The 20,621-nt window shown below is 47.5% G+C and overlaps 2 long non-coding RNA genes across 2 annotated transcripts; both read right to left on the minus strand.

Moving 5' to 3' along the window:
• Positions 1-10,586: 10,586 nt before the first annotated feature.
• On the minus strand, positions 10,587-13,110 carry LOC116079953. Its single transcript, XR_004114246.1, has 2 exons — positions 12,437-13,110; positions 10,587-10,747 (listed from the first exon to the last, which is right to left on the minus strand). It is a non-coding gene; the product is annotated as an uncharacterized LOC116079953 (long non-coding RNA).
• A 560-nt stretch (positions 13,111-13,670) lies between these two features.
• On the minus strand, positions 13,671-15,125 carry LOC116079952. The gene is made up of 3 exons (XR_004114245.1): positions 14,872-15,125; positions 14,213-14,525; positions 13,671-13,802 (listed from the first exon to the last, which is right to left on the minus strand). It is a non-coding gene; the product is annotated as an uncharacterized LOC116079952 (long non-coding RNA).
• Positions 15,126-20,621: the final 5,496 nt, after the last annotated feature.

Consider the following 20,621-nt stretch of genomic DNA (forward strand, 5'->3'; position numbering starts at 1 on the left):
CTCAGAAATCCGCCTGCCTCTGCCTCCCAAGTGCTGGGACTAAAGGCGTGTGCCACCACCGCCCGGCTTTTATTGGGCTTTTTATTGTAAAATATGCAATCAAAATTATCACTTTAAACATAAAAATTATTTGAACTCCTTTTCTTTATTTTTTTGCTTGCTTTCTCTTCTTTTCTCTTCTTCTCTTGTCCCATCTCATTTTGACTTGTCTTGTCTTTTTGTTCTTTCAAGAGGGTTTCTCTGTGTAGCCCTGGTTGTCCTTGAACTTGCCCTGTAGTAGATCAGGCTGGTCCCAAACTCAGAGATCTGCCTGCCTCTGTCTCCTGGCCATTTGAACCATAGCTACACATGTGACTTAGTGATGTTAAATATATTCACATTGTTGTGCAATCTGTTTTCAGGATGCTTCATTTGGCACAACTCGGAACCCATTAGGAAATCATCCCCTGGCCTCACTCCTTGTGCTGGCAAACACAGTTCTACTTCCTGTGTCTACGGCAACTTTAGACACAGATAGATCAAGTAGGTGGAACGAGGCAGTTTTTGTCTTTTTCTTTACATGTCTGTTTATTTACTGAGTGCTGTACAGCACACATGTGGAGGCCAGAGGTTAACTTGCTGGAACTAGTTCTGTCCTCCACCACATGGGTTTCTGGGATTAAATACGAATCCTTGTCCATCTTAGTGTTTGTTCCCACTGATGAGCTATCTTGGGAGCCCATTTTTGTTTGCTGGGTCTCATTAAAGGTTTGTTTTATTTTGTGTGCACGACTGCTTTGTCTGCACGTATGCGTGTACAGTATGCGCATACCTGATGCCTGAAAGGTGGCAGTTGAGGGCATTGGATCTCCTGGAACTAGAGCTACAGATGGTTGTGAGCTGCCGTGTGGGCATTGGAAAGCAAGCCAGGGTCTTTTGCAAGAGCACCCAATGTTCTTTAACCAGATTTTCCCCCACACTAGCTTACTTCATTAGCATAATGTCCTTGAGGCTCGCCAGTGTGCAGGATTTCTTTCCCTAAATAACATCCTATCACTTAATTGAAATATTATTCTGACAAGTTGTTGGCCAATGGAGGGGGCCCTGTCTGTCTCAAAGGACAAGGGTTCGCTGCCTAGTTCCTCCCCTTCTTTTCTTTCGGGTTTCCTTCACTCTGGCTTCCTGCAGTTTAGAAATGCTTGGATGTTCACTTCCTTCCTCTTCCCAGCAGATGGCAGCATGCTCTGAGCAGGCCTGCAGATGCCGGTGGGAAAGTGAGCCGGGGCTCCCGCAGCAGGGGGAGGGCTTTGTGACTGCACAGTGCTGCAGGATTGGCCCGGGTGGATCTGTATAGGTCATTCCTTCCTTTAGGATGGAAAACAAAGGCTCTGCTCTGACCATCGTACACCTAACACATTGTAAACCGGACCCTTTCACACTGGCTTCCCGTTTGTGGTCTCACAACATCTCTTTCCTGGGTTTTTATATAATAAGCTCCATAGTGGCTAAGGACTTGCCCGAGGTCACATGACTTGGAAGTTCAGGGGCTTGAGCTCAAGGTCAGTGTTCTTTATAGCACATCCTGGAAAATATAACATGTACTGGAACATCAATATGACACGTGTGACCGTGGATGCTCTTCTCAACTTTCCCCAGTTCTGGTGTAGATTGTAGCTTCCCATCCCCTGAGATGCTTCTCAGGAAACAAATAGCGGCCACGTTCACCCAGGCTCTAACCCAAGGAATTCCATTCTACCCTGGTGGCATTTGTCCTAATTGTGTTGGGAGTGCATGAGGCAAGAGGGCAGAAGTCTTACTTACTATTTGTTGTGGGCATAGAGTGTTTAAGGCAGTAAATATAGTGAATTTGTCAGGCATATGATATAATTGAAGGGGAAATACCCTTCAATTTTCTTCAAACGTTTCTTCAAACGATCTTAGAAAGTAATGAGCCCCTCAACAAAGTGGCTGAGTGCTCCTGGGACTGCCATCCAGGGTGAAGACCCAGGATGCCATCTTCTACTAGGCATTTGATAATGAATATGAGGTTGAAGGCTGGTACAATAAAAGCCACTCTTTTTCCTTTCATTAACAGAGGAAAATAACTACCTCTCATTTCTCATTTGAAAATTCCATTGAGGCCTCTGACTTCACCTAGAGTTTGCTTCTGATGAATGATTATCTATGCAAAGAGGGAACATTAGGTTTCAGTGTTAAAGAGACCTTGTATGGAACAGCGAGTTTAGAGTGTGGCTGTGGGGGCTGAGGATGTGGCTCAGCTGGTAGAGGTCTTGCCTAACATGCCAACAGCCCGGAGTTCAAATCCCCAGTATGGTATAAACCAGAAGTGGGTGTGTGTGGCTGCTATCTCACTCAGAAAGTAGAAGGAGGAAGACCAGAAACTCAAGGTCATCTTCTGCTGCCTGACAAGTTTGAAGGTGACCTGGAACACACCTGAGTGACTGTCCATAAAACAAGCAATAACAAAGTAAGTATGAGTGTAAAAGAAACCCATGGGAAGGTACCCATTGCTCTTCTTATAGATTTGTGTGCTGCAGCTTTCCAGATAGATGCTAAAATCATGTTGTCAGTGTGATGACCTCAGTTCTGTATTTCAGGATCTATACTAACAAAAAATATTATTCATATTGTTCATTAAGCATTCTACATAAATCTATTGCTGCTTGATGACCATTCTCTGCCTTTTATAGCCACCTGACGATGGCCGTCATCTCCTTCTTTGAAAATTTAACATTTTTATTTTGTTAGGGTCAGGTAGGTGTGTGTGTGTGTGTGTGTGTGTGTGTGTGAGTGTCATCCCATGCAGGTATCTTCAATGTCAGAAGAAGGCATTGGGCCCCTTGGAGTTGGAGTTACAGGCATCTCTGAGCCACCTGCAGTGGATGCTGGGAACATGATCCTGTCCCTCTGCAGAAGCAGCGAGTATCCTGAGTCACTGAGGCCATCGAGCTAGTCCTCCTACCACTCTTTTAAAATCAAAATTAAAATCCTTTGAATGAGCCAAGTGTGGTGGCACATACTTGTAATCCCAGCACAGGGAGAGTGAAGCAGGAGGATTTCTGCAAGTTTAAGGCTAGCCTGGGTTACTTAGAGAGTGCTAGTCCAGTCTGAGCTATATAGTAAGACCCTGCCTCAGAAAAGAAGAACAAAAATCATGTGAAGAACATTCTTTTGTTGTTTTGTTTTTGTTTCTGAGAGAGGGTTTTACTGTAGCCCTGGCTGTCCTGGAACTCACTCCACAGGCCAGGCTAGCCTTATGTAGGAGCAGTTCTAAATCGACTTTACAGTCAAATGTTTGGTGCCTACTCATGGGTACCACTTGCCACTTGGTTGCTTCTCTCACAGGAATAGAATCTTGGTTGACTTCCAAGCATTCACCCCTAGAGGAAGGTGAACTCGATTCCAGCTCAATGACACATCCTAATTGATCCAATGTAATCATGGCAATTATTCTTCTCTGTTGGAGATAGTGCTTCGGGGGGAGGCACATGGCCAAGAGGATGCCAAAGACCCAAGTCTGCCAGAGGATTCTGGGAAAGGTTTTCTCCTTAAAGCAAGCCACAGAAAAGCTACAGTCGCTTCCCTCCACTGACTCTGCCCTGTCTATCACACTTATGTCCATGAAGAAAAGTGACCTGAGGACCATGCCAGTATGTGCAGGATAGCAAAACAGGGGTGGAGCCTTGGTGTCCCCCCCCACCCCCGAATTAGTGAGTTACTTATAGTGTTCCTGCATCTAAGGGCTCTGGCTCCAAAATAGTCAAAAAGCATTTTTCACCCACAGATTAGAAACTAGAAACATCTACTCATTCCTTCAATGAATATTCATTGAGGATCAAAAACATATTTTTGAGAGTTCTGGCCCATTTCCCCTGTAATTCAGTCTCTAAAATTAGAATCTCCTTTGAGACATTCAACATGGGTGCTGGGAACTAAGCTCAGGTCCTCTGGAGCAGCAAATGCCTTAATCTCTGAGCCATCTCTCCAGGCTCTAGAATTGGAGTGTAGTGAGAAGAGATCTAAGAGTTTACCTTGGGCATTAATAGAAAAAGACGCTTAGGGAAAGGATAACTACACCCAATGTTGGTTTCTCCAGGGACTCGTGGCTGTCTTAATAAGAGTCATATGCTAGGGGCCTTTAATCCCAGAACTGGGGAGGCAGGCAGGCAGGCACAGATCTGAGTTTGGGGCCAGCCTGGTCTACAGAGCCAGTTGCAGGACACCCAGGGCAACACAGAGAAACCCTGTCTTGAAAAAAACATATGGGGGCTGAAGAGATGGCTCAGCGGTTAAGAGCACTGATGGCTCTTCCAGAGGTCGTGAGTTCAATTCCCAGCAACTACACTGTGGCTCACAACCATCTGTAATGGGATCTGATGACCAACCTTAGGTTTCCAAGGTTACTGCTGGGGTCCATGTCTCCAGTTGCTCATAAGAATTTTCCCCGTTTGTTGTGCCTGGAAGTGGCCCAGAGCACTTCTGTTCTCATTTAATTGGTTGAAGCTCGGCCACATCTTTTTGCAGGGGAGTTTGGGAAATGTAGTCTGGCTGAGGGACACGGATGGATGCAAGTGACATCTGTGATGCACGTGGTAAGCAAGTCCTTGGAGAGAAGTCCCAACAGCCCGGAATGTTCCAGAGGCGAGAAAACCCCAACCTGTTTATCTCGTTGGTCTCTTTTGGGGTTGGTGTCCTGAGTGCGATGCTCGAGGCTCACAAAACTGGCTCTATGTAGTTAACGGAGCCTGCGATGCTTATCCTAAACCAGGAATCTCTACTGGGGACATCTGTGGGTGGAAGAGGGTTTTCAGAAGTGCAGCAGAAGCTCCGTCCTAACCAGCTGGCTCCACCCACTCTGCTGCCTCTGAGGGGCTTGTGAGAGCCGCATTGTTTGTTCAGTGCAGTGTTGTTCCAGCCCCAGCATGGTGAACAGAGTGGTCCTCCCGATAGTCTGCTTAAACAGTCCCTTCTCCCAGTTTTCCCAATATGAGCAGCTCCAGACTCTAACAACACTCCAGCTTATCTGCTCTGCTCAGCTCAGCTTCTTCTGTCTCAGCTGTCCTTAACAATGTCTTCTGCCCCAACTGCCTTCTCGTCTCTCTGCTAGCCCAACCCCCTTTCTTAGCCTCAGCTGGCTTTCTCATATCCTATCCTGTTCTCAGAAATCCAAGAGGCAACCAACACCGGAGGTCATAGGTCATAAATCAAGTAGTTCTAACACCCAAGAATTTTTTTAAAGGCCAGTTGACTAGCAACTGGGGATCCTTTGAAGGGCCAGGTGCACAAGATAAATCACACTAAACTGCCCCACCCTCCCCAGTGCTGGGACTGCAGCTGTACCCCACCCTTCCCAGTGTTGAGTTTCCAAGTATTGTCACCAGCCAGTGAATACTCCCTGAATGAATGACAGTGGCCTTGTCCTTGTTCAGGTTCACCAAGTTTCATCTATTTTTGTTTTTGTTTTTGTTTTGTTTTGTTTTGTTTTGTTTTAGACAGGGTCTCACCAATAGACCTTGCTGGCCTTGAACTCACAGAATTTCAGTTGCTTATGTTACCCAAAGACTTGCCTGGCCCATAAGCTGCTTGTTTAAAACTCTTTCCGGGCTGGTGAGATGGCTCAGCGGTTAAGAGCATCGACTGCTCTTCCAAAGGTCCTGAGTTCAAATCCCACCCACCACATGGTGGCTCACAACCAGTCGTAATGAAATCTGATGCCCTCTTCTGGAGTGTCTGAAGACAGCTATAGTGTACTTACATATTATAAATAAATAAATAAATACTCTTTTCCCCTTCTTCTGAGCCTTTTGTGTGTTTGTACACAAAGGACATGCATATACATACACACATGCATGGTGGGGCTGAAATCCTTTCTGCATTTGGGATAAAATGTGAGTCAGAGCTCAGTAACAGCTCCCAGAGAAGTCGGGAAAGGGGGTATGGAACACATCTTTGTTAACCCCTGGGACTCGTGAACAGGCAGAGAGCAAGTGTGGGTGCTCTCCTGTAGCCTTGGGGAAAAGAACCCAAGGAACTCCCCAGGTCAGTTTCCCCTCTGACCTGCAGCCACCCCTTTCCCGACTTCTCTGGGAAGGAGGAAGGCCAGTTCTATGTGCATGCTTTGTTGGCAGCAGCCTGTCAGTGCCTGGAGGTGCCCTTTTCCAGGTGTGGCAACACGGTTTTGGGTTCTCAGCCTCAGACCAGCTTCTCTGTCTCTCTGTCTCTCTACTGCTCCTTAGTGGGACCATCATTCCAGAATCCCCTGGCCTGCTGCTGGCCTGCAGCCTTCCACCACCTGCTCTTGCTTCTTCATCCCATCTAGAGTGGAGACAGTTGGGACCAAGATGCATTCTAACCTTTGTCAGGGCTGTGGAAGGTAAGACACACAGAAGGGATGTGATCCCCTCAGAGGGTGCTGAGGAGCAGATGGGAGCTAACTGAGACCAATCACAGAGCACAATAGCTCCACGCTGAGGCAGAGCAGACCCCAAGTGTTAGCCACAGGAGCTGGGGCTCAGGGTTCAGAAGCAGGATTTGGCTGCCATGAAAATGCTGGTTCTGTTTGCCTCTGTATCTTTGTGTGATGTCCTTGCTCTCTACCACTGCAGACATCTGGAGTGAAGGCACAGCCATGGGAAGCCCAGCTTGGCACCCACTGGGGGGAAGAAAGCTTCTTTTTTGAGGTCTTCACCCGGGGAATGAATAGTCCCTGTTCCTCGGGTCCTGTGCTCACTTACCACTTGGTTAAATCACTGTCGCGAGTGGGAAGAATGAACCGCTATAACTGCTCAGGCGATCTGCCAATATTGCTGGGGGTGGGGTACTGCCAGAAAAAATATGTGCAAAGGGTAGGTGCAGAAGGTGTGTGTGTGTGTGTGTGTGTGTGTGTGTGTGTGTGTGTGTGTGTTTGGTGTGATCTGCAACCTGCCACAGTTGCATCACCAGCTGAGTAATTTGGAGCAGCAGCAGGACCACAGCTTTTCTGGACTGCAGCTGCTGCTTCCCAAAGGCTGGGCCAGCGACGGTTGTCATGGCAACAGCCTGCCAGAGAAAGGTCTCAAGAAAAAGACTGGGGTGAGAGTCTTTTGAAGGATATCTGCCTAAGGACACCCGTCTTTCTCATCCTGAGACAAAGGATGACGCCACTCCTTAGGCGATCTCTGCTCAGGAGAAGAGTTGACAAGGATACAGTGTTGCGTTTGGTTTTCTTTTCCCCAAGGCTACAGGAGAGCACCCACGCTTGCTCTCTGCCTGTTCACCAGTCCCAGGGGTTAACAAAGGTGTGTTCCATACCTACCTGGGTCTCACAGGGTGCCAAGACAAAGAGCACATAGCCACAGGGCAGATGGGTGTGTCAGGCTGTGTATTATCTCCCTTACCAGGCTTTCCTGCCCTTACTAGCTCCTCCTCCAGCTGCTCAAAGCCATCTTTCTAATGAGTGAACCTCATCACCTTTGCTTTCCTGCTGCAATCCCTTAGGACTTGAGATTCCCAGCAGAAGAAAGCTGAGGCGAATGCTGAGCTCGGCCATTTTGGTCACATGATCTCATCTTTTCTGGCCCCCTTGCTTGGCTGTCCACCCCTCTCCTTCACTTACATGCTTTGATAGCCTGTGTTCCAGGCAAGCCTATCCCACTGGGTCTTCACAAACGCTGAGTGTGTTGGCGATCTTCCTAGCTCCCTTGAAGCAGTGCAGTGTCTTCTTCAGGCTCAAGGTGTGACCTCTCCAGTAGTGGGAGGGACTCAGAGGGACTCTCAGACAGGGAAAATACCAACCACAGGACTTTGTCTTGAGCCTCCCCGGTCAGTTTCCCCTCTGATTGCCTGCAGCCAGGCCCAAGTATGCGCAGCCCCTGCCCACCCCTGCCAGGCTAGCCTGCTTCCCCTTTAGAGATAAGCTCCTGTCAGGAGGGTGAGTTATCTCTTTCATCTAATGAAAGCCCATGATGTACCTACCAAGTATTTAGACATACAGTGAACCAGCTAAAACTTCTGTCCTAAGATGGGCGTCTCGGTTACTTTTTTATTGCTGTGATAAGACATTATGCACTTTATAAGAGACGACAGTTTAGGTTCTGAAAGGTTGGAGTTCATGATGTTAAAGCAACAGGAACAGCTGAGAGCTTGCCTCTTAATCCACAAGTGGGAAGCGGGGGTGGGGGGTGGGGGGGACACTGGATGGTGGAGTGGTCTTTTGAAACCTTCAGAGACACCTCTTTGAACAAGGCGTCATCTCCTAAACCTTCCCAAATAGTTCCACCAACAGGGACCAAACATTCAAACCTATGAATCAATTCAGGACATTCTCATTCAAACCACCACAACGGGAGGTTTGGCTTGGCCCTGTAATCCCAGGACTTGAAAGGCTGAGTCAGGAAGATTGCAAGTTCAATGCCACCCTGGCTACTTAGACCCTGTTCAGACAAAACAAAACAAACAAGCCCCAGCCGCAGCAACAACAAAACAAAAACAAACCTCTTATGATGTGTTTCATAAAAAGAGAAAGGGGTTATGTTTTGGTAGAGGTGTAGTCAGGTATGGGGGAAGGGGGTGCCTCGGTGGGCCCATGCTGAGGCATCCCTCCCCCCTGAGGGACCAGCCACACGGTATAGTATAGAATAGAGTTTATTCAGGGCATGGGGAGAGGAGAGAAGAAGAGGAGAGGAGAGAGGAGGGGACGGGAGGGGAGAAGAGGGGAGAGGGGGGGATGAATAGAGAAGTAGAGTGAAGAGCAAGAGCAGAGAAGAGAAGTAGAGTAGAGAAGAATGAGCAAGTGGAGAGAGAGGGGGAAAGGAATGAGGAGAGACAGGGGAGGGGGCAGGGGAAAGGGTGAAAAGAGAGAGAGAGAGTAGGAAGGCGGGAGCAAGATAGAGAGGAGGGGCAAGCAATCCCTTTTATAGTGAGTCAGGCACACCTGGCTGTTGCCAGGTAACTGTAGGGCGGAGCTCAGACAAAAAGCTAACACCTTAGGCTTTCATTGAGCTTATCTTCCTGCAGGGGTGAGGGGTGGGGGGAGGGGAGCAAGGATAAGGAAAAAAGAAATTATGTAGTCTATTAAAAGACACAGGAAACTATGACAAATAGAAAACATAGACAGGGTAAGGGCGTCTAGGAGCCCTGGGAAGGGAGGGTGAGCCGTGGCAATAGAACGTAGGCAAGCAGGGTCAGCTTTGAGTCGGTCGGCCAGGGCTGCTATAAAATATCGCTGTCTGGCTGTGTGAACAACAGAAACCGAGGGCCACAGGTCTAGAGACTGGAGTTCGAACTACCAGTGCCAGTAAGGCAGGTTTTATTCTCGGAGCTTTTCCTCGCCTTGTCGGTGGCTGACACCTTGCTGGGTGCTCCCATGACCTCCTTTGCGCCTGCGCACCTGAGAGAGAACGCCGGGTTCCCTCTCCTAAAGGATGTGAGACCTGGCAGTCTTTATCTCCCTTCATCTTAGTCACTACCCTGTAGAGCCATGCCTACACACTTTCACACAGAGGGGTTAGGGCTTAACGTGATTTGGGGGAACAGGAAACGGACTTGACTCCTTCCCACCTCACAAGGACGTGCTCAACGCTTGTCTCTCAATCCCAAACAGACAAAGCCTTGGGGACCTTCGGGGTGGAGGTGGGGGGGAAGTAATCATGGGAATGTTCCAGGAGCTCTCTGGAAAGGGACAGGGTCAGTAATGACATTCTAGGCTTCCTGGCCAGATGAGTGAGGTGGATTGCTGGGGCGGCCTCTGGAAGAACTGTTAATGGGGAAAGGCTGCTCAATCCCTCATCAATAAATGTATTGTACTGTCTGTTGCGACCCGGAATTGTGGCCTCCAGGGGGCGCCAGGTATGCTTTCCCGGTTATTTGCTTGGCTCCCAGCGCAGGTAGAGCTGTGTTCCCATGTTATGGTTAATATCTCAATTTGAGCTACGGACCTCATCTTGCCCCAGGTCACCCTCAGAATCCCAAAGCAAAGTTGGGTAAATTTACTCTTTAGTTACTGAATTGCATAGTAATTTTTTCACACACGAACGGGCTGCGTTGTGTGAACACTTAAGAATCTTGCACCCGTGATGCCCAAGGGATTGATTCACTGTAGCACAAGAAAGGACCTTTTTGAGGGGTCAGTCCAAAACAGTGATTGGTGATGGGAGAAGGAAACATTCTCCTGGGAGGGGACCCACACTAGAGAATTCGAAATTACCTCCAGTGTTTTAATACAATTTGAAATAATCATTATTACACTTATGATAGTTATTTATATTATTTACTCCTTTTGTCATTCAAACTTCAGATAGTAAAGCTTGGTAGAGCTCTGTGGACAGGAATTGAGCTGAAAAAAATTGAGGCCTGAGATGTGGTTCTGTTAAGAGGCTTGTTTGCCGGGCAGTGGTGGCCCACGCCTTTGATCCCAGGACTTGGGAGGCAGAGGCAGGTGGATTTCTGAGTTCAAGGCCAGCCTGGTCTACAGAGTGAGTTCTAGGACAGACAGAGCTATACAGAGAAACCCTGTCTTAAAAAACCAAACCAAACCAAACCAAACCAAACAAACAAAAAAACCGCCCCCCCAAGGCAAAAGTTGAGAGAGACTCAGAGACTATGTGCTCTCGAGTTCCAGGGTTGATCTTGTGGACTGTGATCACATCTGTTCTTCCGCAGAGAGAATGATGTTCCACGGAGCTGAAAGTGGGGTTCCTCTCCACGGGTCTCCCTAAAGCAGCTGGTGTCTGAAGTCTACTAACTTGCTGAGTATTCTCTTGGCATATGGCTTAAAAAGGATGGGGTAGGGAGAGGTCAGGAAAATGAGTGTGCTTATCCACATGCTCATCCAGTGACACCCCCCTCCAAGGTTCCCAGAGAGAAGAGACTGGATGAGACGGGTTGGAGGCAGCCCCCTGACCTCTTGTCTCAGCACTCTATGGTCTCATTCATTTTATAAGGGAATTTTATATCTTAGGATCACTCTGAGGTGGATTTAATTCTATCAGAGAGAGGGGATGGGGAGAGAAGTATTTTCTATGCACAGGAAGATGGGAAGGGCTTTGAGAGCAAAGACTGCATTGTTATTTCTAGACTGGGGATTGATTATCATGGATCTCTGTCTCAGGGTAGACCAGTGTCTTTTGGGGTTCATGACCCACAAAGTAAAGGACCAGACTGAGTCCCTGCGACCCCACCAAAGTATAGAGGACAACATTACCTGATTGGCAAGTGTCTAAATTGACATGCACACACTATCTACAGTGAGTTGGTACCAGACTCCACGTATCAGCATTGCTCCCTCCAGCAGTTGTGGAGTATTTTGTTCTCAAGAGCATTTTAGGAACCTGCAAGTTTGGACCATGTTCTATACAGTTTGTCCCTGGGGTGGGGTGGGGGTGTAGCCATGTCCCATATAGTAAGTCCCAGGTGTGTGTGTGTATGTGTGTGTGTGTGTGTGTGTGTGTGTGTGTGTGTGTGATATAGCCTCTACAGTGAGGCTCCCTACTGTTGCTCACACCACTTCAACCTGCACAGTCTCTGTTTCCTCACCAGCCCCCTGAGGAAGCAGGACTATTGCTTTTATAATTCTTACTTGAAAGGTGAGGTCAGAGTGTTGGCTCCAAGAGAGCCTCAGAGAACCACTCCATCCTCACCCTGTCCACCTTCATCTTCCACCCCTAAGGAGCAATGTCAAGATGAGTTATCCATGTTACTGGTGAAGGAGACATGTGTGAGGAGTCAGCGAGCATCCTTATGCCTGTAAGTCCTGGGCCATCTCTCCCTCAGTGAGCAGAAGAGTTCCCTGGAGCTGTTCTGCCCTGTGATGGGTTTCTCTCAGCTTCCCGTAGGTTCACCTTTCCTTATGATGGGAAATTTAAAAAGGTTTAGCAAAGAAGCAAAGAAGACTAAGGTGCCTCAGTCAGTCCCATACATATCAAGGTTCCCCGACACAGGGCAGCCTGGTCTACACAGACAAAAACAAAACAAAACAAAACAAAACAGAAACAAACTTCAGTAATAAGTGTTGCCTCTGTCCACCCTGAGATGGGGCTGGCTGGGACAATACCGGATCCCTGGTCATATCCCATCCTTACCCCCATTCACACCACAGGAGAGTAACGCACTCCCACAGAAGGCAGAATTGGGGCTGAAACTTCTGACCTAAGTCCTCATACTCTCCCTTTAACCTCTTGGAGTCTTGAAACAATGCTGAACGTTAATGGGGGAATGGCCCTGTGGTCTGTGCTGTCTGGGAGGGTCTCTGCACGCAGGCACCGTGTTCCTCCTCCATTCAGATCAAGGTTTCCTTTGGCAGCCAGGCTTTGCACTCAGTTGTTACCCAGCTGTGGTTGCCTGGGTGGTAGGTAACTTGGCCTGTCAGTCAACCAGACCACAGAGCATCCCTCCAGTGAGATAAAGAACTTGGGAACTCCTAAGACCCACTAAAGAAGGTATTCTTTATTTCATATCTTACCTTCCTGCTCCCACTTGCATCTTCTCTTCCTCCCTGCTTCCTCCATCCACTGTCTCCAATCTGAGCAGACACCACGCTGCAGCGTGCTGTCTACCGTTTCTGTCAGTTAAGAAGCATCAGAAAGGGAATCCTTCCTCCCAGTCAGGAGCACTGCTGAATTATTCATAGGCCTAACCTACTGCAAATTTCAGAGCGATTTTTCCTCAAGGCTGTAGCTGTGAGGGTATAGGCAAAGGAGTAATGAGTATATATACACCTGACATGCAGAGAGGTTAGCCATGCTGTCTGATACCACAGTCCAGAGGCCCAGTCCCCCTGCAGCTTTGGGACAAGGACAGCATTGAGGACGCTGGGTTGATTCACACTGCTTGGCCTTGAGTGGAACCCTTGAGCTCCCCAAAGTCTCTAGTCTGTGGATTAGTGGTTTTAACACATGGGCAGACATCTGGGCCTCATCAAACCGCTATACCCACGGGAACATGTTCTCCCAGTGCCGAACCATTCCGAAGAGCCCTAGGGAACCAGAGACATCTCCCTGCAGAGGGAGTGGTTGCTAGTAGACAATTAGAAGCCAAGGCCACAGGAGGGGGAGAATGTCTGTGAAGCAGAATGTCTAAGAAAGGGCAAGAGATGACAGACTTGGGGAGGATGAGCTAGGTAGGCACTAAGCTCTGTGGTAAGTACTTTGATGCTTGGTTGTTTGGTTTTACACGCTTTCTCCCCATTACTTGTAGCCTGGAGTTGCCCTATGACAAGGTTCTGGCCAATAGGATGTCAGCAAAGGTGGTTTGCCAACCGTCTACCAGAAGAAATGGTTGCCCCTGCATATTTGTCCTTTTTCCTAGGAAGAGCAGGTGGTGCTGGTGAGCTGGAAGGTATCCCAGAAGACAGCAAAGGGAGCTATGAAGGGAGCGGAGCCTTGCCCAGCCAGGGCTCCTTACTTAGCCTGGAGCAGCTGTAGACTCAAGTAAGAGGAAGCATGCCTCTTCATCCCAGCCTTCTGGTCTTCCCTCAGGCCTTGGTCTGTGTGACAGCCTTTGACCAAGGTTTCCCGAGAGTGCTTACCCTGTCTTCCATGGAGCATCCATTATAGTGTCCTACAGTGTGACATCACTGGTCTGCAAATCCCACCAGGCCGGGAGCACCATGAGTCAGGGACTACAATTCCACCTGCCCTCGTTTCTCGGGATCAAGAACACAGTAGGCACTTAATAGATGCAGAATAAACCAGTAGAAGTGCATACAAACTGTTTTCGTTCTTGCCTAAAGGAACGAGCCCTTTTACAAAGCTCATACATGCAAACACGAAGAAGCAATCATCATTCTCCTCTTCCTTTCTCCCTTGTATGATCGGTCACAAAAGAGCCTGGAAAGGAAGAGCTCTAGGTTAGGGATATGGCTCAGTTGGTAGGGTGCTTGCTTAGCATGCACAAAGCCCTAGATTCAGTCCCAGCTCTGCACAAAACAGGTGTGGTGGCGCATGCCTGTATTTCCTGCCTTTGGAATGTAGAGGGAAGATCAGAAGTTCAAGACCACCCTTTATGACACAGCAAGTTTGAGGATAACCTGGGGTACATAAGACCCTGTCTCAAAATATGTTTGTTCACACTGCCCCAGTGGAAAGACTGGTAGGGTTTTGTGAACAGCTGGAACTCAAATTTCCCTCACTAGATTCAAAACCTAGGCAAAAAATCAACATATTTTGATAGAAGAGGAGAACTGTGCATGTCAAATTTAACTGGAAGAGATACGTGCACTCTATAACTTGTTTTCTACCGTACAGAACTGTGAGGTCTACTTCAAAGCCGGGGCAGGTGTCTGTGGTGGGTTTCTCTGGTTGCTGTAGTAGGAGCCATATGCTCTCCAAGACCGGAGGTGTTAGCAGCTGCAGGTTCTGGTCTCCTGCCAGCCTTTCATTGAAGACACTACTCAAGACATTGGCCTTGGCAGCCGTTAGTGGCTATGCTTTTTATTATAGCTCCCTTGTCTTGGCCCGATCCTTCCTTGGCATCCTCCTCACGCAGCAAATCTCATTGTAGCTGTGAGGTCAGAAGAGCAGTCTGTCTGCCACACTGTTCAGCAGCCTTTGCTATAGAGATTCAAAGCAGGGCATGGTCCACACTCCTAAACTGACCTCCAAAGGCCGCTGTCACCTCACTGCCTAGGAGGGCTAGGAACCAAGGCAACCCTCTGTGGTAGCCATTGGATTATGCAGATTTGATTGACTTATGCATTAGGGCCAGAATTCCACACATTTCTGGCTCTTCTCTTCTCTCCCCTCCCCTCCCCTCCCCTCCCCTTCCCTTCCCTGCCCTACCCTTCCCTCCCTTTCCCTCCCTTCTCTTCTCTTCTCTGTCCCCCTGTCCTTGATTGTCATCTCGGATTCTCTATCTGGTAGAATCCAGGAGGAGGAGAGATAGAAAGTCCGTCCTCACCGGCCAGTGTCTTTGTTTTCTGAGGCGACCACAGAATGCCCAAGGCTAAGTAGTTAAGGTAGGAAAGGAGATTATTTAGCTCATGGTTCTGGATGGTGGGAATTCCAAGAGCATGGTGCCAATGAGAGCCTTGTGCTGCTTTAATCCTGGTAGGAAGTGGGCGTGTCCAAAAGGGGCAGACCTACTTCATAACAACCTACTCTTGAGGTAACCAACCCAGTCCTGAGAGAGAGAACTCATTCCTGATAGTCATATGCCAGCTCCCTTTATGATGTCAACACCTCTCAATACTGTACCTTGGGGGTGAATATTTCAACATACGAATTCTGGAGAACATAAGAGTATAGTTTGGATCTAGAATATCCTTCAAGCTCTACATGCTGAAGGCTTGGTTGCCAGCTTGTGATGCTATTGTGATGTTTGGAACCTTCAGGAGCTGGGCCCTTGTGGAAGGAAGAGTGCTGGTGTCATTCATGCCTTTGAAAGGATTCTTGGGACCCTGCCTCTCTTGTCCATTTCTGTGTTTCCAGACTGCCATGATGTGGTGGGTAGCGTAGCTTTGTTCCAACAAACGTTCCCTGTCTCTCTCTCTTTCTCTCTCTCTCTGCCTCTGTCTCTCTCTGCCTCTGTCTCTCTGTCTCTCTGTTTCTGTCTCTCTCTGTCTCTGTCTCTCTCTCTGTCTCTCTCTCTGTCTCTGCCTCTCTGTCTCTGTCTGTGTCTCTGTCTGTGTCTCTGTCTCTGTCTCTCTCCAGGTTCTGTGTAGCACTAGCTGTCCTGGAACTTGAAATGTAGACCTGGCTGGCCTAAAACTCAGAGATCTGCCTGCTTCTGCCTCCTGAGTGTTGGGATTAAAAGTATGCATCACCGGGCTGGAGAGATGGCTCAGCGGTTAAGAGCACTGACTGCTCTTCCAAAGGTCATGAGTTCAAATCCCAGCAACCACATGATGGCTCACAACCATCCATAATGAGATCTGATGCTCTCTTCTGGAGTGTCTGAAGACAGCTACAGTGTACTTACATATAATAAGTAAATCTTTAAAAAAAGAAAGTATGCACCACCACTTCCTGGCATGTGACACTCTCATATAGGCCCCATATGAACAGAGCCAAGTCCATGAACGAAATCCATGGGTCAAAATAAATTTCTCCTTACCAATAGATTTCCCTACTCTGGTTCTTGGTTACAGCATTGGAAAACTGACTGACACACACAATCAAACCATGGCCAGAGGAAAAGCAGGGGTGTCCTCTTGGGCCACAAATGCCCTCTGCTCATTCTCATTTATGAACATTAGCTAGTGTTTGTTCATGCGAGACCACTGCTCACCATCACCCTCTTCATAACTATCCATGCAGTTGAGCCCTCTATTGCATAAATTTGTGTGATGAGACTTAAAACACTCATTATTTGTAATAGATATCCAGAACTATGCACCAAAGTCTTTTTAAAAACTGAGGGGAGCCGGGCGGTGGTGGTGCATGCTTTTAATCCCAGCACTTGGGAGGCAGAGGCAGGCAGATTTCTGAGTTCGAAGCCAGTCTGGTCTACAGAGTGAGTTCCAGGACAGCCAAGGCTACACAGAGAAACCCTGTCTTGAAAAACCAAAAAAAAAAAAAAAAAAAAAAAACCTGGGGGGATACTAATATATTTTATATATGTTTTATAGTTATTTTATCTTGTCCTCCATTTGGGAAGAAAAGTGCCTTCATTCAACTTGTAGAGGTCAACTCATGAGCTCAATGGAAAATTAATGATGTGTCTCTAATGGGCTGTTAGGATCTTCATTTAACGTGGACACCCCAGCCAGCCTCTCTGTAGCTATCCCTTTTTAAACATAATGCTAAGAGAAATAGTTTAGCTGCGATTACCTCTTGTGGTGATTTAAGTGAGAATGGTTCCCACTGGCTCACTTATTTGAATGCATAGGCCTCAGGGAGAGAGGTATTGTTTGAGAAGGATTAGGGGAGGGATCAATCTCTCCCTCCCCTTCTGCCTGTGGATCAAGATGTAGCTCTCAGCTACTTCTCCAGCACCTGCCTGCTTGCCGCCCAGCTCCCTGCCGTGATGATAATAAACTGACCTAATGAAACTGTAAACAAGTACCCAATTAAATGCTTCCTTTTATAAAAGTTGCCGTTATCATGCATTAGAACAGTGACTAAGACACTTCTGTTTCAACCACAGAGATGGAGAGTCCTGCCTAGAAATCCTCCAAGGAAAATGAGGACAGGTGGGTCAAAGCTTCCTGATGTTCTGACTGGCGGCAAATAGTGCAGTTTCAGATTCTTTTTGTTTTGTTTTGTTTTGTTTTGTTTTGTTTTTTTGAGACAGGGTTTCTTTGTATCACTCTGGCTGTCCTGAAACTCACTCTGTGGACCAGGCTGGCCTCAAACTCAGAAATCCACCTGCCTCTGCCTCTCAAGTGCTGGGATTAAAGGCGTGTGCCACCACTGCCCGTTGAGACAAATAGTTTTGAGGGGTTAGAATCCATGACCATCATGGTAAAGGAGCATGGCAGTAGGTAGGCATGGTCCTGGGGCAATAGCTGAGAGCATACATCACCATCCACAAGCAGGAGAGAGAGGGAGGGGGAGAGGAAGATGGAGGAGAGGGACAGGGAGAGCTATTACTGGGGGTGTCGGGAGTCTTCAGTGGCACACCTCCTCCAATAAGCCACACTTCTTAATGCTTCCTAAATGGTTCTACCCTACCAACTGGGGACCAAGTATTCAAATATATGGGGTCTATATCAGTGGGTTCTCAACCTTCCTAACACTTCAACCCTTTAATACAGTTCCTCATGTTGTGGAACCCCAACCATAAAATTATTTTGTTGCTGCTTCATAACTGTAATTTTGCTGCTGTTAGGAACTATAGTGTGAATATCTGATATGTAGGATATCTGATATGTGACCCCCCGATGGGCCACAACCCACAGGTTGAGAACCACTGGTTTATATTTATAAATAGATACATTTTTTTTTCTATCAGCTCTGTTCCTTTAGAGAACCCTGACTAATAATAACATGATACCTTTGGACATGAAGCTGGAGCCCAGAGCCCTCAGTGTCCTCTGTACTAACTGAAGCCAAGGCTTCGAAGAGGCTCTCTTTAACTGTGAGTGAAGATGAGGAGAGGCACAGTGTTAGCAAGCAGAGAAAGCTGCCAGAAAGAGCAGCTGGCAGCCCTGCCTTTGCAGTATGGATTAGGCCTGAAAGCCACACTAAAGAGTGATGCTTTGAAGCAGAATGGGTCTTTCTTGTGTGTCTCCAGCTTATGGGTATACCCCAACCTGATTCCTTTGGTGTTCTAACTTGTTAATAATTTTTCTTGGTGATCCTCCCCCAACCTTCACCCCCCCCCCAAGAACCTTAACAATTAGTGGTCTTCAAGATACTTCTCTGTAGATGCTGTGTGTCAACCAGTAATCTCTGCTGTGCTAGCATCCTTTTCTGAGGATTCATGCTGTTATGAAATAGTGGGGGAAGGGAGAGCAGGGGCTCTGGCCACTGTGAGATCAGCTGCAGCTGGGCATGCAGAGTATAGGGGGGCAACATCTGAGACACACCATCTGGACAGCACTTTAGATTTATAAAAAATTTATCCAGGGCTGTGGGTGGGTAGGGCTTGCCTAATGTGTGTGAGGCCCTGGTTTAATCCTCAGAAACACACACACACTCTACTCATACATACACACACACTTGCATATTCTCACACTCACATACACATATGTACACACTTACACACACAGACACATGGACACATGCGAGCATGTCCGGGCAGGCAGGCAACCTTTGTAATCCTTTTTTTTTTTTTCTTTTTTTGTTTTTTCGAGACAGGGTTTCTCTGTATATCTCTGGCTGTCCTGGAACTCAGACTGTAGACCAGGCTGGCCTCTAACTCAGAAATCCGCCTGCCTCTGCCTCCCAAGTGCTGGGATTAAAGGTGTGCACCACCACCATCCGGCTGAAACCTTTATAAACTCAAGGCACCGGCAGCCTATTTAGAAACCTCTCTTTACTGGTCTCTCATCATTTCCTCTTTTTTCTTCCTTTCTTCCTTTCTTCCTTCCTTTCTTCCTTTCTTTCTTTCTTTCTTCCTTTCTTTCTTCCTTTCTTTCTTTCTTTCTTCCTTTCTCTCTCTCTCTCTTTCTTTCTTTCTTTCTTTCTTTCTTTCTTTCTTTCTTTCTTTCTTTCTTTCTTTCTTTCTTTCTCTTTTTGAGGCAGGACTTCTCTGTGTAGCCCTGGCTGTTCTGGGACTCTCTCTGTAGATAAAGCTGACCTCAAAGTCAGAGATCCAACCTGCCTCTGCCTCCTGAGTGTGGACATTAAAGGTGTAGGCCACCACGACCCTGCCCTTTCTTTAGCAAGCACTCTTAATCACTGATCCTTCTCTGCTTTCAACCACACAATAGCTTTCTAAAGGAAAGAGTCTCCGTTGCCCTGTGCTCTCTTTCCAGCTTCTGGTTTATCTTATTGGACAAACACACACTAGTTTTCCTTGCTCTGTTCCATCTCCACTTTACTGTGTTATCCTCCAGACTAACTTGCTATCAATGCAGAATTTCAGCATTTCCCGGGTCTCTGCCTATTGTCTGCCCCCAGGGCCTCTCTTGGCTAGCTCACACTGAGTTGTCATGGAGAAGGTTTAGAAACATGGCAGGCATATTTCTGCCACGTGGAAACAAGTGGGTTTGTAGAAAAACCACCATGGAGGGAAAGAAAGAGCTTGTGGAGGGTAGAGCAGGTGCCAAGGAAGCTGGCTGTGTGCAGGGATGTGAGCCTGCACTACTGTGCGCTACTTGACATTCTGGGCAGGCAGCCTCCTGCTAATCACCTCGGTTCCTGCAGAATTCCTGGGAGCTTGTGTAAGACAAGGGCACAGACTGCTTAAAGAGTTTACAGATTCTAGGGAAATGGGTTTTTGGGCAACCCCATCAGGGGGATCGGGCCAAGTGGACTCCAGACACACCAACAAAAATCTATGCAGCACGCTAGCAGAATCCGTCACCCAAGCATCCCATGAGGCTGTTTGTGCCAGGTTCTCGTGGCACCTGGGTGTTCCTGCGGCATGACACCCCATGCACTACTCAACATTGTGTTGCTGCAAGGAGAGCCCATTTGAAGCACCTGATGATCCTCTGCCAGTTGTGTTGTAGGCCAGGAACAGCTGAATCTCATTTCTGGGGACTCCTGACACCTTTATTACATCAAGATTAGATAATAACATTAAATAAAATTAAGCAGTAGATTTTTTTCTTGCTCCACAAGCGCAATCTATTGCCTTCGAAGCCATTTTAAATTCGGCTACTTTGCATATATGCCAAGCTAATGTACACATTGGAAATCATGACTCCAGAGTCACAGTTTACCTGGAGGATTTTTCTGCTATTTGAGCTAATCATGAGATCCATCCCGGTGCCTAAATAGAGAAGAAACATCTCAAAAGATTCCAAGGACCGGGCGGTGGTGGCTTACACCTTAATCCCAGCACTTGGGAGGCAGAGGCAGGCGGATTTCTGAGTTCGAGGCCAGCCTGGTCTACAAAGTGAGTTCCAGGACAGCCAGGGCTATACAGAGAAACCCTGTCTCGAAAAACCAAAAAAAAAAAAAAAAAAAAGATTCCAAGGACTTCTTAACAGGTTTGGTTATAAGCACAAGAAATTATACATTTTCATTACTCATATTTGTGTGTGTGTGTGCGCTCGCGCGTGCACGCGTGCGCGTGTTTGTGCCTGTGCAAGCAGG

The sequence above is a fragment of the Mastomys coucha genome, unplaced genomic scaffold, assembly GCF_008632895.1.
Source record: "Mastomys coucha isolate ucsf_1 unplaced genomic scaffold, UCSF_Mcou_1 pScaffold6, whole genome shotgun sequence".
Taxonomy (NCBI): domain Eukaryota; kingdom Metazoa; phylum Chordata; class Mammalia; order Rodentia; family Muridae; genus Mastomys; species Mastomys coucha.